Genomic DNA, 13,229 nt, shown 5'->3' with positions numbered 1-13,229 from the left:
AATAACCAAAGTTTCTATGTAAATCCTGTAAAAGCTTTACCCATTTTTAAGAAATAAATGGATTTTACTCAATTAGCAAATAATGAGTCAAAGTTCTATTAATATTTGCATTTTAAAATTATAAAATTAAATACAGATTACAGTGAGATATCACCTTACACTGGTCAGAATAGCTATCATCAAAAAATCCACAAAAACCAAATACTGGAGAGGGTATAGTGAGAAGAGAACCCTCTTGCACTGTTGGTGGTAATGTAAATTCGTACAGCCACTATGGAAAACAGCATGGTGGTTTCCTCAAAAAGTAATAATAGAGCTACCATATGATGCTGCAATCCCACTCCTGGGTATATATCCAGAGAAAAACATGACCCCAAAAGATATATGCAACCCCATGTGCACCGCAGCACTGTTTACAATAGCCAAGACATGAAAGCAACCTAAATGTCCATTGACAGAGGAATGGATAAAGAAGATGTGGTACATATATACGATGGAATTTTACTCAGGCATTGAAAAGAATGAAACAATGCCATTTGAAGCAACATGTATGGACCTAGAGAGTGTCACACTAAGTGAAATCAGTCAGACAGAACAGGAGAAATATCATATGATATCCCTTATATATGGAATTTGAAAAGAAATGATACAAATGAACTTATACTTAACAGAAAGAGTATTTTCCCTGACTTAGAAAATGAATTTATAGTTGCCGGAGATGGGGCTGGTGGGGAAGGGATAGTTAGGAACTATAGGAAGGTCATGTACACATCGCTATATTTAAAATGGGTAAAAAACAAAGACCTATTGTATAGCACATGAAATTCTGCTCAATGTTATGTGCCAGGCTGGATAGGAGGAGGGTTTTGGGGAATAATGGATACATCCCCCCCAAAAAAAGATACAGATTAAATGACACATTGAAGCCCATAACCAGATATTAACAAAAATTATTCTAGAATGATCCATGGCCTAGATTCTGCACATTTCACTATACCACCATGCCCTCTTATAAGTGTTTTCCATGATTTTTATTGATAACACTGCTTATAACAAAATTTTTCATGTAGCAATATGTAATCACTAAATAGAGATATATACTCTTAATTACTTGTTTTTTTGCAATGGCACCCCACTCCAGTACTTTTGCCTAGAAAATCCCATGGACGGAGGAGCCTGGTAGGCTGCAGTTCATGGGGTCGCGAAGAGTCGGACACAACTGAGCGACTTCACTTTTACTTTTCACTTTCATGCATTGGAGAAGGAAATGGAAACCCACTCCAGTGTTCTTGCCTGGAGAATCCCAGGGACGGGGAAGCCTGGTGGGCTACCGTCTATGGGGTCGCACAGAGTCGGACACGACTGAAGCAACTTAGCAGCTGCAGCAACACAAAGGGTGGTGGTTTGTTTAGCACTTTGGAATGAGAGGCTTTTCTTAAAATACATATTTTTTAAAACTATCTTTAATTCAAGCTGACAGGTAATTTTTCTTAAGAGTCTAGAATGATGAAAGTAGCATTTTATGCTAAGACTCTTGAGACAGTAAACAAAATAAGAATTATGTGCTTAAACCAAAACTTATGAACTATGGACTTATAATTTATTAGCATGGAACTAAAAGCCATTTTAAAAATTGAAAATGATATACTTTTCATCAGCTTTTCAGTTTCTTTCCAGAAGTGAACTGAAAAAATATCCATTAGAGCTGCAAATATATTTCAGCAGGGAGAGTTCAAGTAGGTTCCTGCTGAAGAGATGGTGGTTGATGCCTACAAAGTAACAGCAAGGCCCTTGAACCAGGATATCTGAAGAAACTTGATATGTATAATTTATACATCATTCAGTAGTTTTGGAAAATCCTTACTTTCTTATATTGCCATAGACAGGTATGTAGTTATATTTGCAGTTAATTATTTCTGTAAGCCATTGTGATAAATTACAGGAAAATATTGCAAAGGTATTTAATTGAGAATCACATTTTCTCTGAATTCACTGGGAGCTCCACACACCATTCTGGAGCATCTTGGGGAAAACAAGATCCAAGTCTGTCATCTGCAACTACTAATTATCTCTCATGAGTGAGGACACCCTGGCCTAGCTATGTCAGGGAAATCATCATGGCTTTACAAATGATGCTTATTTTGTAATTCAGCCAGCTATGACAATTCAACCACTCACCTACCCTGATGATGACTCTCTCACCCTCATGGTCATATGAAGGTTTGCCATTTTACCTTGTCATACTTTACTGCATTCTCTTGACTCCTGCTCTCAGAAGTCTCATGTGGTCCTGTTGGCTTGATTCATATTCTGCAAAATGTAAAGGTTTTCATCTATAAAATATTCATTAGATTATAGAACAAGTTTTTTCCCTATTATTCTCTTTCAAGGACATTCAAGTAAAAAGTTCTGTTCTTTCCCTCAGAAACTTAAATACCTATCTCCTCTAAAGATATAAAGCTCGCAGTAATTAGTTTATATTTTCAATCTATTTTGAATTATAACTGCAGTATTTTATATTTTCAATCTATTGTGAATTGTTATAAAATCATGGCAAGTACACAAGACTTAAAGATTTGCCAATAAATCCAGATAATGTCATTTATTATGGTAATAAAATTAGATTTCTTCACAGGAATTAACATCAATTATCTGAAAGGTATTATGATGGTAAAATTAGTCAAAATAAGTGAAAACTCCTGGCCCAAATTCTGACACTTAGTAGTCCTCCTAGATATTTTTTAAATTGTAAGCAACCAATTCAGTTAGTATGATACTTGACTTTTTTCAAAATTCTTTTGACAAAGACTGACTGCTTTCAAAGTCCCAACTGTATTGTAGGATGAGCAAATAAAAATAATTAATCAGGGCACAAGATATATTACAGTAACAAAAGGTGATATGATCTCTGCAGAGTAAATGAAATGTGTTTTACTAATTATACTTTGCATATTGACAACATGACTAAAAAGTGAAATTGAAAGTCACTCAGTTGTGCCCGACTCTTTGTGACTCAATGGGCTATCACAGTCCACCAGTCCATGGAATTCTCTAGCCCAGAATACCAGAGTGGGTAGCCTTTCTCTTCTCCAGGGGATCTTCCCAACCCAGGAATCGAATAAGGTTTCCCACCTTGCAGGATTCTTTACCAGCTGAGCCACAAGGGAAGCCCAAGAATACTGGAGTGGGTAGCCTATCCCTTTTCCATGGGGATCTTCCTGACTCAGGGATCAAACCAGAGTCTCCTGAATGGTAGGTGGATTCCTTAGCAATTGAGCCATCAAGGAAGAAGCCTCACTAAAAAATAACCCAGCACAAATTTTATTTGAAAAACAGTCCAGAGATTATTCCAAAGCAATGTGTTTTATATTCTTTATTTTCCAATTCCGTATCAAAAATAAAGATTGAAAATTTGTAGCAAACAAAAAGACTTAAAGAGTGATGACTGTAGGTTACAGAAATCTGAAATTTGATTGGAAAAAATAAAACTTTCTTATTAGCACTTGCTCCCCACACACACCCCATCATTTCCTTACTGATGCCATAAGTTACTCTTGGTGAATTTAAGAAAGCATAATCAGATTCAGCTATTGACAATAAATTAGCTATGAATTTCAGATACAGAAATATAATGTTATTGAGCACAATGTCTACTTTAACTTTCTTCAAAGGTATAGGATTTCTTGCATTTGTACCTCTAAAGAGAACTTGTGGAAAATGTTTAAGGTAGCATTCATTTGTTCACTTGAATGAATAAAATCTATATTACAACAGAACAGTGACTATTTACATGGAATACTACCATAGAAATGATATAGATATATAGGTGTATAGATATATAGGTGTATTTTAAAATTTCTATAACACAGCAAAAAAATTAACTTTTAGAAACTGATAGCAAACATATTTTTCATGAAATTATATGGATCGAGTTTGGTAGATAGAATCAGTTCTATCAGTTTTCAGAGAAATCTTAAAGCCATACCTCTTGAGAGGTAACTATTTAATATAAGAATAATGCATTAAAAATAAATGTAAATAATAGTACAAATAATAACTATAAGACCAGTTAATGTCAGAATAACACATATACTCTGTGCACTTAAATAACAGAAGACTAGGTTCATTCAGTTCAGTCGCTCAATCATGTCCGATTCTTTGAGACCCCATGGACTGCAGCACACCAGGCTTCCCTGTGCATCACCAACTCCCAGAGCTTGCTCAAACTCAAGTCCATCGAGTGATGCCATCCAATCATCTCATCCTCTGTCATCCCCTTCTCCTCCTGACTAGCTTGGGGGACTTTTTTGGGTACAAGGCATATTTATATAAAATATATATGGATAATATTGAGCAGTTATTTTTCATTATTTCTATAAACTGTTTTCAGGGTAAACTGCCACCTTTCTAAAGGAATAGGAAATAAAACAACTGAAAGTATTCAGCCTTCCTAAAGGACACATGCTTCCCTGGTTGCTCAGTGGTAAAGAATCTGCCTGCTAATATAAGAGACATGGGTTCAGTCCGTGGGTCGGCAAGATCCTCTGGAGAAGGAAATGGCAACCCACACCTATAATCTTACCTATATTCTTGCCTGTATATCAGAAATTCCATAGACAGAGAAGCTTGGCTGGCTAGAGTCCATGGGGTCGCAAATAAGTTGGACATAACTTAGTGACTAAACAACAAAAGGACACACATCAAGTTGAATACCTGCTAGGATTTAAATTTAGGAGTCATACTGAAGTTCCCCAAATCTCACAACTTTTGATACTGGTAAAGGTGACCAGAGGTGACAGAAGATGAGATGGTTGGATGGTATCACTGACTCAGTAGACATGAATTTGAGCAAACACTGAGAGATAGTGAAGGACAGGGAGGCCTGGCATGCTGCAGTCCATGGAGTCATGAAGAGTTGGGCACCACTTAGCAACTGAACAACAACAAAAACGACCAAGAGGCTGAAAGGCTGAAGAAATCTAAAAGGGGATTCGCTCTGAGATATTCTTCCAATACAGACCTTGTTACATCATTATCAAGGACTTCCTAGCTCTTAGACTGGAAATCCAAGTTACCACGAATCCATCTGAACTTCAGTTTTTATTCAAATTTGACAATAATTATTTTTTCTTCTCCAGAAAATGTATTATTTTTTACTGTCTAAGACACGAGGGAAATCTTCATGTCCTATTCTTCTTTTACTATATACTTTTCTTAGAGATATATCATTTACTTATCAAGCAGCACAAAGAAAACTCTACAAGGTGTTGATACCTGACTTTGACAGCTACCCACAATGTATCGTAACATTACTTTGGTAGTGATTCACCATGAACAATGATACTCTTCCTTTTGCTTATTAACATATTGTATTTTATTTTATAATGTGGTCTGCTGCTGGGGCTAAGTCGCTTCAGTCATGTCCGACTCTGTGCAACCCCACAGATGGCAGCCCACCAGGATCCTCTGTCCCTGAGACTCTCCAGGCAAGAATACTGGAGTGGGTTGCCATTTCTTTCTCCAATGCATGTATGAGTGCTAAGTCGCTTCAGTCGTGTCTGACTCTGTGCGATCCCACGGACAGCAGCCCACCAAGGCTCCTCTGTCCACGGGATTCTCCAGGCAAGAATACTGGAGTGGGTTGCCATTTCCTTTTCCAATAATGTGGTCTACTTTTCTTTAATTCATTGTAACTCATATTAAGTATCTCATTCTTATATGTAACTTGATTCAGTTATTTGTTGTCTATAGCTTCCTCACTTGGGTTATACCTTTTTCTTAAATTTAACTACATTTTTTTTTTTCTATTGAAAACTGGCAAAACACTCCATAGGGAAGGATAAAATCACAGTTCTCATATTCAAGGGAAATGAGTTGTTGGATATGATTTACTGAAACTTAAGATGGGTCTGGATACCATTTAAATTACTTTTACTCACATAATACTTTTAGCATTTTATTTTATTCACTATTATAATCTTTATCATGAGAACTAATTTGGAACAACTGTCTGTTGCAATGGAAGGATTTGATAATAAAACTGATGAATGGAATTTGATATCTGTTCAAATGTTTCAAAAAGGAATAGGACTCATTTAAAAGCTTTCTGTCCTCTCTTTTTGCTACCACACTGCCACGATCATAGGTCCTGTGCACACTCCCAGGAAGGGCCTGTCCCAGTGGACTCTGCCCGACAGCCACAGCATCTCCACCTGGCTAAAGCTGACCTCTGACAATGTGAAGGATAGATCTACAAACTGGCCAAGAAGGGCCTGTGTGCTACTTACTGAGTCGCTTCAGTCATGTCCAACTCTGTGTGACCCTATGAGCTGTAGCCTGCTAGGGTCCTCTGTCCATGGGATTCTCCAGGGAAGAACACTGGAATGGTTGCACTGCCCACCGCCAGGGGATCTTCCTGACCCAGGGATCGAACCCACATCTCTATGTCTCCTGCACTGGAAGGTAGGTTCTTTATCACTAGTGCCACCTGGTAAACCCAAGAAAGGCCTGACTCCCTCACAAATAGGTGTGATCCTGAGAGACCCACATGGTGTTACAGAAGTATGTTTTGTGACAGGCAATTAAATCTTGAGGATTCTTAAGTCCAAAGGACTTGCTCCTGATTTTCCTGAGGATCTTTAGCATTTAATTAAGAAAGCTGTTGCTGTTGGAAAGCATCTTTAAAGGAACCAAAAGGATAAAGATGCTAAATTCCATCTGATTCTGACTGAGAGCCATATTCACCATTGGTTCAATATTATAAGACCAAACGAGTCTTCCCTCCCAATTGGAAATATGAGTAATAAACAGCCTCTACTCTAGTTGCATAAATTTATCTAATGTACTCAAGCAATAAAGTCACTGTATTAACTAGAAAAAAGTTCCCTCTAGATAATGACCTTTATTTTTGACAATGGCATGATGTTTAAGACATTAGATTTTTTTTCCTGCAATTCCTAGGTAATTTCAGATTTCAGAGACCTGTTATATCCGGCAATCTTAATTCTAGTTTGTTAGTTCACATAAGAAAATATAGTTTATTTATGGAAAATCTTGGTAACATGCAACTAGAAATTTTGAAAGGGATAAACAAAAATAAGCATTTCAAGATAATACCAATGAAGATATCTTTCTTTTGATTCCATAAAACAGAATGTTATTAAAGTGCAACTCAGAAAAATGTACATATCATTATTTTAATAACAAATCCTCTATAAAATACCTGTCTAGAAAATATAAGTTATTGGGAGCAATTAATATTTCCTGAAACATTTATTATGATCATTTAACTTCACAGGATCTAGAAATAGCCAAATTACATCGATAAATTTGGAGCACTGTGGAGTATAATTACTCCTATATCACACTATTGTCATTGGCTTCTAAATCTCACCTTACTGTTTTTCTTTTGTTCTTTGTTTTAATATTTTTGATGTTATCTTTGTGTTATGATATATATTTATAATCATCAAGCCTTTTGAAATAAAGCATATTAGAAAATCAATAAAGGAATGCACACAAACAAACTGAGAGCCAACTCTGTTTAGAGTAGCAAAAATGACTTCAGCTCTCATCTAGAATTGACCATCTCAAATTGGCCAGACTTCCTGTAGAAAATCATTTTCTTCTTTGCTCAACTAAAGACACAGGAGAGTTAAATAGACCAGGAGTCTGTAAACATTTTCCATAATGATACAGAGAGTAAATATTTTAGGATTTGTTGGCTACATATATTCTTTGTCACATATTCTTGAAGTTTCTTTTTTTTTTTTAACCTTTAAATATATAGTACATCATTCTTAGTTTACTATTGTATAAAAACAGGCCTTGGACCTACTTTATCCAGTAAGCATGTGTGACTGCTAAGTTGCTTGAATCCTGTCTGACTCTTTGTGACCCTAAGGACCATAGCCCACCAGGCTCCTCTGTCCATGGGATTCTCCAGGCAAGAATATCAGAGTGGGTTGGCATGCCCTTCCCCAGGAGATCTTCCCAACCCAGGGATCACATCCACATCTCATTATGTCTGCACTGGCAGGTGAGTTCTTTAGCACTGGAAAGAGCTAAGGTATTTTGGAGGCTGCATCCTTCTTACTCAAGGCTGTCTCACACTGCCATGGCATTAACTCTCAAGAACTCTCATAATGAGGATCAGACCAGGTCTCCTGGTCTGATCCTCATTATGCTACCCTAATGGGAACCTCAACTACAATCCTCAGTAGTTCCTCTCTGAGCAAGCGTTAGTAAACTGTGGTCATGAAATGTACTAAGATTTGGAGTTGTGCAACATCGATCCAAATTCTAGCTGTGTGTCACGCTGGCAAGGAGGCATTGTTTAAGTTAAAGGACAAGATGTTCCATTTCCTCCCTAGTAAAATGGGAACACTAAAACCAGTGCTATGTCGATGAACTCAGATGAGATAACACTTGAGAAAACAACTTCCCAGAGCCTAGAGTACTATATAGCCTCAGACGCTGCCAGTTTCCATCTCATCCTTCTGGGCAGCTGCCCAGCAGCAGGAGCAGCAGTAAGTGCTGACATCTTGCAAAAGCCAGTGCTGCAAGTACGAGGCTATTCCTTTCTCTCAGGATCAGGCAAGTTCAGCGTTACTCTCAGACTTCTTTCTTTCCACTGAACTCATTGTTGTAGTTGTTCAGTCACTCAGTCATGTCCAACTCTTTGCAACCTCATGGACTGCAGCACACGCTGAACTCATTATCTGCAAGCATTTATCAGGGCACAGTTATTTGTTAAGGCATCTAATCAAAATGTGAAGGCATGGAACTAAAGAAAGCTATTTATGAAAGGCACATTATGGGGGTCTGTTATAGATTGTCTACTACCCTCCCATTACTTTTGTTTTCTTTTAATGTATTTGTCCTATACATTATTTATTACATATTACTAATTATAATAGGGATACTTAAGTGGAGAATTTTGCCATTTTTAGGATATCTGGTTTAAAATTATGGCTTTCAGAATATGAAAAGGCTGGACTGAATATAATTTAACTTCACAAAATGTTTTGAATTTGAGATAATATTTGAGATAAATTTTCCTCTGAAAGCATATATAGCACTAGCCTAGACTATCTGTTTCTCTATCCATGTTCATGCTTTCAAGAAAACTTAGAAGTCAAATACCAATCACTCACTTGTTTTGTTTTCTAACCATTTAGCTGCATGTTCTTTCCAACCTCCTTATAAATGCCTCTTATGCTCTTTCCTTTGGCTTAGATTTTCATTGCCTTTAACTTTATTTCTCAGTATTAGCTCCAAGCTATATATTGTTTATTTAAATCCAAATCTCAATCCTCTGCTTTAATCCCCATTAAAATGATCAACAGTAAGACATGTAGGAAAACATGCACCCCTTATGCCCACATATCTTGTGCATAATGGCATTCTTGTTGGCTACTTCTGTGACCTGGCTGCCAACATCTCAAGTTCTCCAACTGCCATGACTCATGCACAAATGTTTTCATATTTTAAATGCATTGAATTTCTTATAAATACATGGACCTCTTTTTTCCCCTGTTAAAATTATGCATTAAATCTCTAACTCCTTTTTCATTTTTTACAACTCTATCTCTACTATAATCTAGTTTACTCACAGTTAGCCATATTTCCAGTTTCCGTATTAATTACATTACAGCTCTGATCACAGTATAATGTTCTACATTATTATTTCATTTCATAACAAAATGTATGAAGGCTTCAAAATAGCATGATTACATTTTTCTAAAATTCTCTTTCTTTTTTCAGGGAAAAGTCTAATATAATTCATGAGTTAATTGTCTGAGATAAAAATAATACTGCCTCATCATAAAAATGTACATAATTAAAAATGTTACAATTTTGTATAACAAAATGTCACATAGCCATAAAATGGAGTCAAGCTAGTTTCCTATTTCAAGGATACAACAAAAGGACAAGACTGTTTCTAGATGCATTAAGTCATGGGAAATTCTATGCAAGTTGGCTTACATTTTGATTCTTCAAATTCAAAACAGATGGAAATTTCAGCAACTATTCAAAATGGTTTCACTATCTCCTATTCTGGAATTCCATTACGTCCATTAGCTTTGTTCATAGTGATGTTTCCTATTGTCCACTTGATTTCGCATTCCAGGATGTCTGGTTCAAGGTGAGGGATCTCAAAAAACTATGGAAAATAATTAAAGAGATAGGAATAGCAGACCACCTTACCTGCCTCCTGAGAAATCTGTATGCAGGTCAAGAAGCAACAGTTAGAACCAGAAATAGAAAAACAGACTTATTCCAAATTGGGGAAGGAGTATGTCAAGGCTGTATATTGTCACCCTGCTTATTTAACTTATAGGCAGAGTACATCATGAGAAATGCAAGGCTGGATGAAGCACAAGCTGGAATCAAGATTGCCTGGAGAAATATCAATAACCTCTGATAGGCAGATGACACCACCCTTATGGCAGAAAGAGAAGAACTAAAGAACCTCATGATAAAAGTGAAAGAGAAGAGTGAAAAAGCTGGCTTAAAACTCAACATTCAAAAAACTAAGATCATGGTATTTAGTCCAATCACTTCATGGCAAATAGATGGGGAAACTATGGAAACAGTGACAGGCTTTATTTTGGGGGGCTCCAAAATCACCAAATTGTCAACACTGAAATCAGATTGATTATATTCTTTGCTGCCAAAGATGGAGAAGCTCTATACAGTCAGCAAAAACAAGACCAGGAGCTGACTGTGGCTCAGACCATGAACTCCTTATTGCCAAATTCAGACTTAAATTGAAGAAAGTAGGGAAAACCACTAGACCATTCAGGTATGACCTAAATCAAATCCTTTATGATTATACAGTGGAAGTGAGAAATAGATTTAAGGGCCTAGATCTAATAGATAGAGTGCCTGATGAATTATGGAATGAGGTTCGTGACATTGTACAGGAGACAGGGATCAAGACCATTCCCATGAAAAAGAAATGCAAAAAAGCAAAATGGCTGTCTGGGGAGGCCTTACAAATAGCTGTGAAAAGAAGAGAAGCGAAAAGCAAAGGAGAAAAGGAAAGATATAAGCATCTGAATGCAGAGTTCCAAAGAATAGCAAGAAGAGAAGAAAGACTTCTTCAGCGATCAATGCAAAGAAATAGAGGAAAACAACAGAATGGGAAAGACTAGAGATCTCTTCAAGAAAATCAGAGATACCAAAGGAACATTTCATGCAAAGATGGGCTCGATAAAGGACAGAAATGGTATGGACTTAACAGAAGAAGATATTAAGAAGACATGGCAAGAATACACAGAAGAAGTGTACAAAAAAGATCTTCACAACCCAGATAATCACGATGGTGTTATCACTGACCTAGAGCCAGACATCCTGGAATGTGAAGTCAAGTGGGCCTTAGAAAGCATCACTACGAACAAAGCTAGTGGAGGTGATGGAATTCCAGTTGAGCTATTCCAAATCCTGAAAGATGATGCTGTGAAAGTGCTGCACTCAATATGCCAGCAAATTTGGAAAACTCAGCAGTGGCCACAGGACTGGAAAAGGTCAGTTTTCATTCCAATCCCAAAGAAAGGCAATGCCAAAGAATGCTCAAACTACCGCACAATTGCACTCATATCACACGCTAGTAAAGTAATGCTCAAAATTCTCTAAGCCAGGCTTCAGCAATATGTGAAACGTGAACTTCCAGATGTTCAAGCTGGTTTTAGAAAAGGCAGAGGAACCAGAGATCAAATTGCCAACATCCGCTGGATCATGGAAAAAGCAAGAGAGTTCCAGAAAAACATCTATTTCTGCTTTATTGATTATGCCAAAGCCTTTGACTGTGTGGATCACAATAAACTATGGAAAATTCTGAGAGATGGGAATACCAGACCACCTGATCTGCCTCTTGAGAAATTTGTATGCAGGTCAGGAAGCAACAGTTAGAACTGGACATGGAACAACAGACTGGTTCCAAATAGGAAAAGGAGTACGTCAAGGATGTATATTGTCACCCTGCTTATTTAACTTTTATGCAGAGTACACCATGAGTAATGCTGGACTGGAAGAAACAGAAGCTGGAATCAAGATTGCAGGGGGAAATATCAATAACCTCAGATATGCAGATGACACCACCCCTATGGCAGAAAGTGAAGAGGAACTCAAAAGCCTCTTGATGAAAGTGAAAGTGGAGAGTGAAAAAGTTGGCTTAAAGCTCAACATTCAGAAAACGAAGATCATGGCATCTGGTCCCATCACTTCATGTGAAACAGATGGGGAAACAGTGGAAACAGTGTCAGACTTTATTTTTCTGGGCTCCAAAATCACTGCAGATGGTGACTGCGGCCATGAAATTAAAAGACACTTACTCCTTGGAAGGAAAGTTTTGACCAACCTAGATGGCATATTCAAAAGCAGAGACATTACTTTGCCAACAAAGGTTCGTCTAGTCAAGGCTATGGTTTTTCCTGTGGTCATGTATGGATGTGAGAGTTGGACTGTGAAGAAGGCTGAGCACTGAAGAATTGATGCTTTTGAACTGTGATGTTGGAGAAGACTCTTGAGAGTCCCTTGGACTGCAAGGAGATCCAACCAGTCCATTCTGAAGGAGATCAGCCCTGGGATCTCTTTGGAAGGAATGATGCTAAAGCTGAAACTCCAGTACTTTAGCCACCTCATGCGAAGAGTTGACTCATTGGAAAAGACTCTGATGCTAGGAGGGATTGGGAGCAGGAGGAGAAGGGGACAACAGAGGATGACATGGCTAGATGGCATCACTGACTCGATGGACGTGAGTCTGAGTGAACTCCGGGAATTGGTGATGGACATGGAGGCCTGGCGTTCCGCGATTCATGGGGTCGCAAAGAGTCAGACATGACTGAGCGACTGATCTGATCTGATCTGATCTGAAAATCACTGCAGATTGTGATTGCAACCAAGAAATTAAAAGTTTCATGCTCCTTGGAAGAAAAATTATGATAAACTTAGACAGCATTAAAAAACAGAGACATCGCATTGTCGACAAAAGTGTGTCTAGTCAAAGCTGTGGTTTTTCCAGTAGTCATGTATGGATGTGAGAGTTGGACCATAAAGAAAGCTGAGCACTGAAAAACTGATGCCCTTGAATTAAGATGTTGGAAAAGACTCTTGAGAATCTGTAGCACAGCAAGGAGATCAAGCCAGTCAATCCTAAATGAAATCAGTCCTAAATATTCATTGGAAGGACTGATGTTGAAGCTGAAACTCCAATACTTTGGCCA

The 13,229-nt window shown here is 37.6% G+C and overlaps 1 pseudogene; it reads left to right on the top strand.

Annotated features, from left to right (window-relative positions):
- The first annotated feature begins 3,646 nt into the window (after positions 1-3,646).
- Positions 3,647-6,830, top strand: LOC109557930 (small ribosomal subunit protein uS15-like; annotated as a pseudogene).
- Positions 6,831-13,229: the final 6,399 nt, after the last annotated feature.

Source organism: Bos indicus, chromosome 4 (genome assembly GCF_029378745.1).
Source record: "Bos indicus isolate NIAB-ARS_2022 breed Sahiwal x Tharparkar chromosome 4, NIAB-ARS_B.indTharparkar_mat_pri_1.0, whole genome shotgun sequence".
NCBI classification, from domain to species: domain Eukaryota; kingdom Metazoa; phylum Chordata; class Mammalia; order Artiodactyla; family Bovidae; genus Bos; species Bos indicus.
The sequence above is the reverse complement of the archived record's forward strand: the minus strand, read 5'-3'. Positions and strand labels throughout refer to the sequence as shown.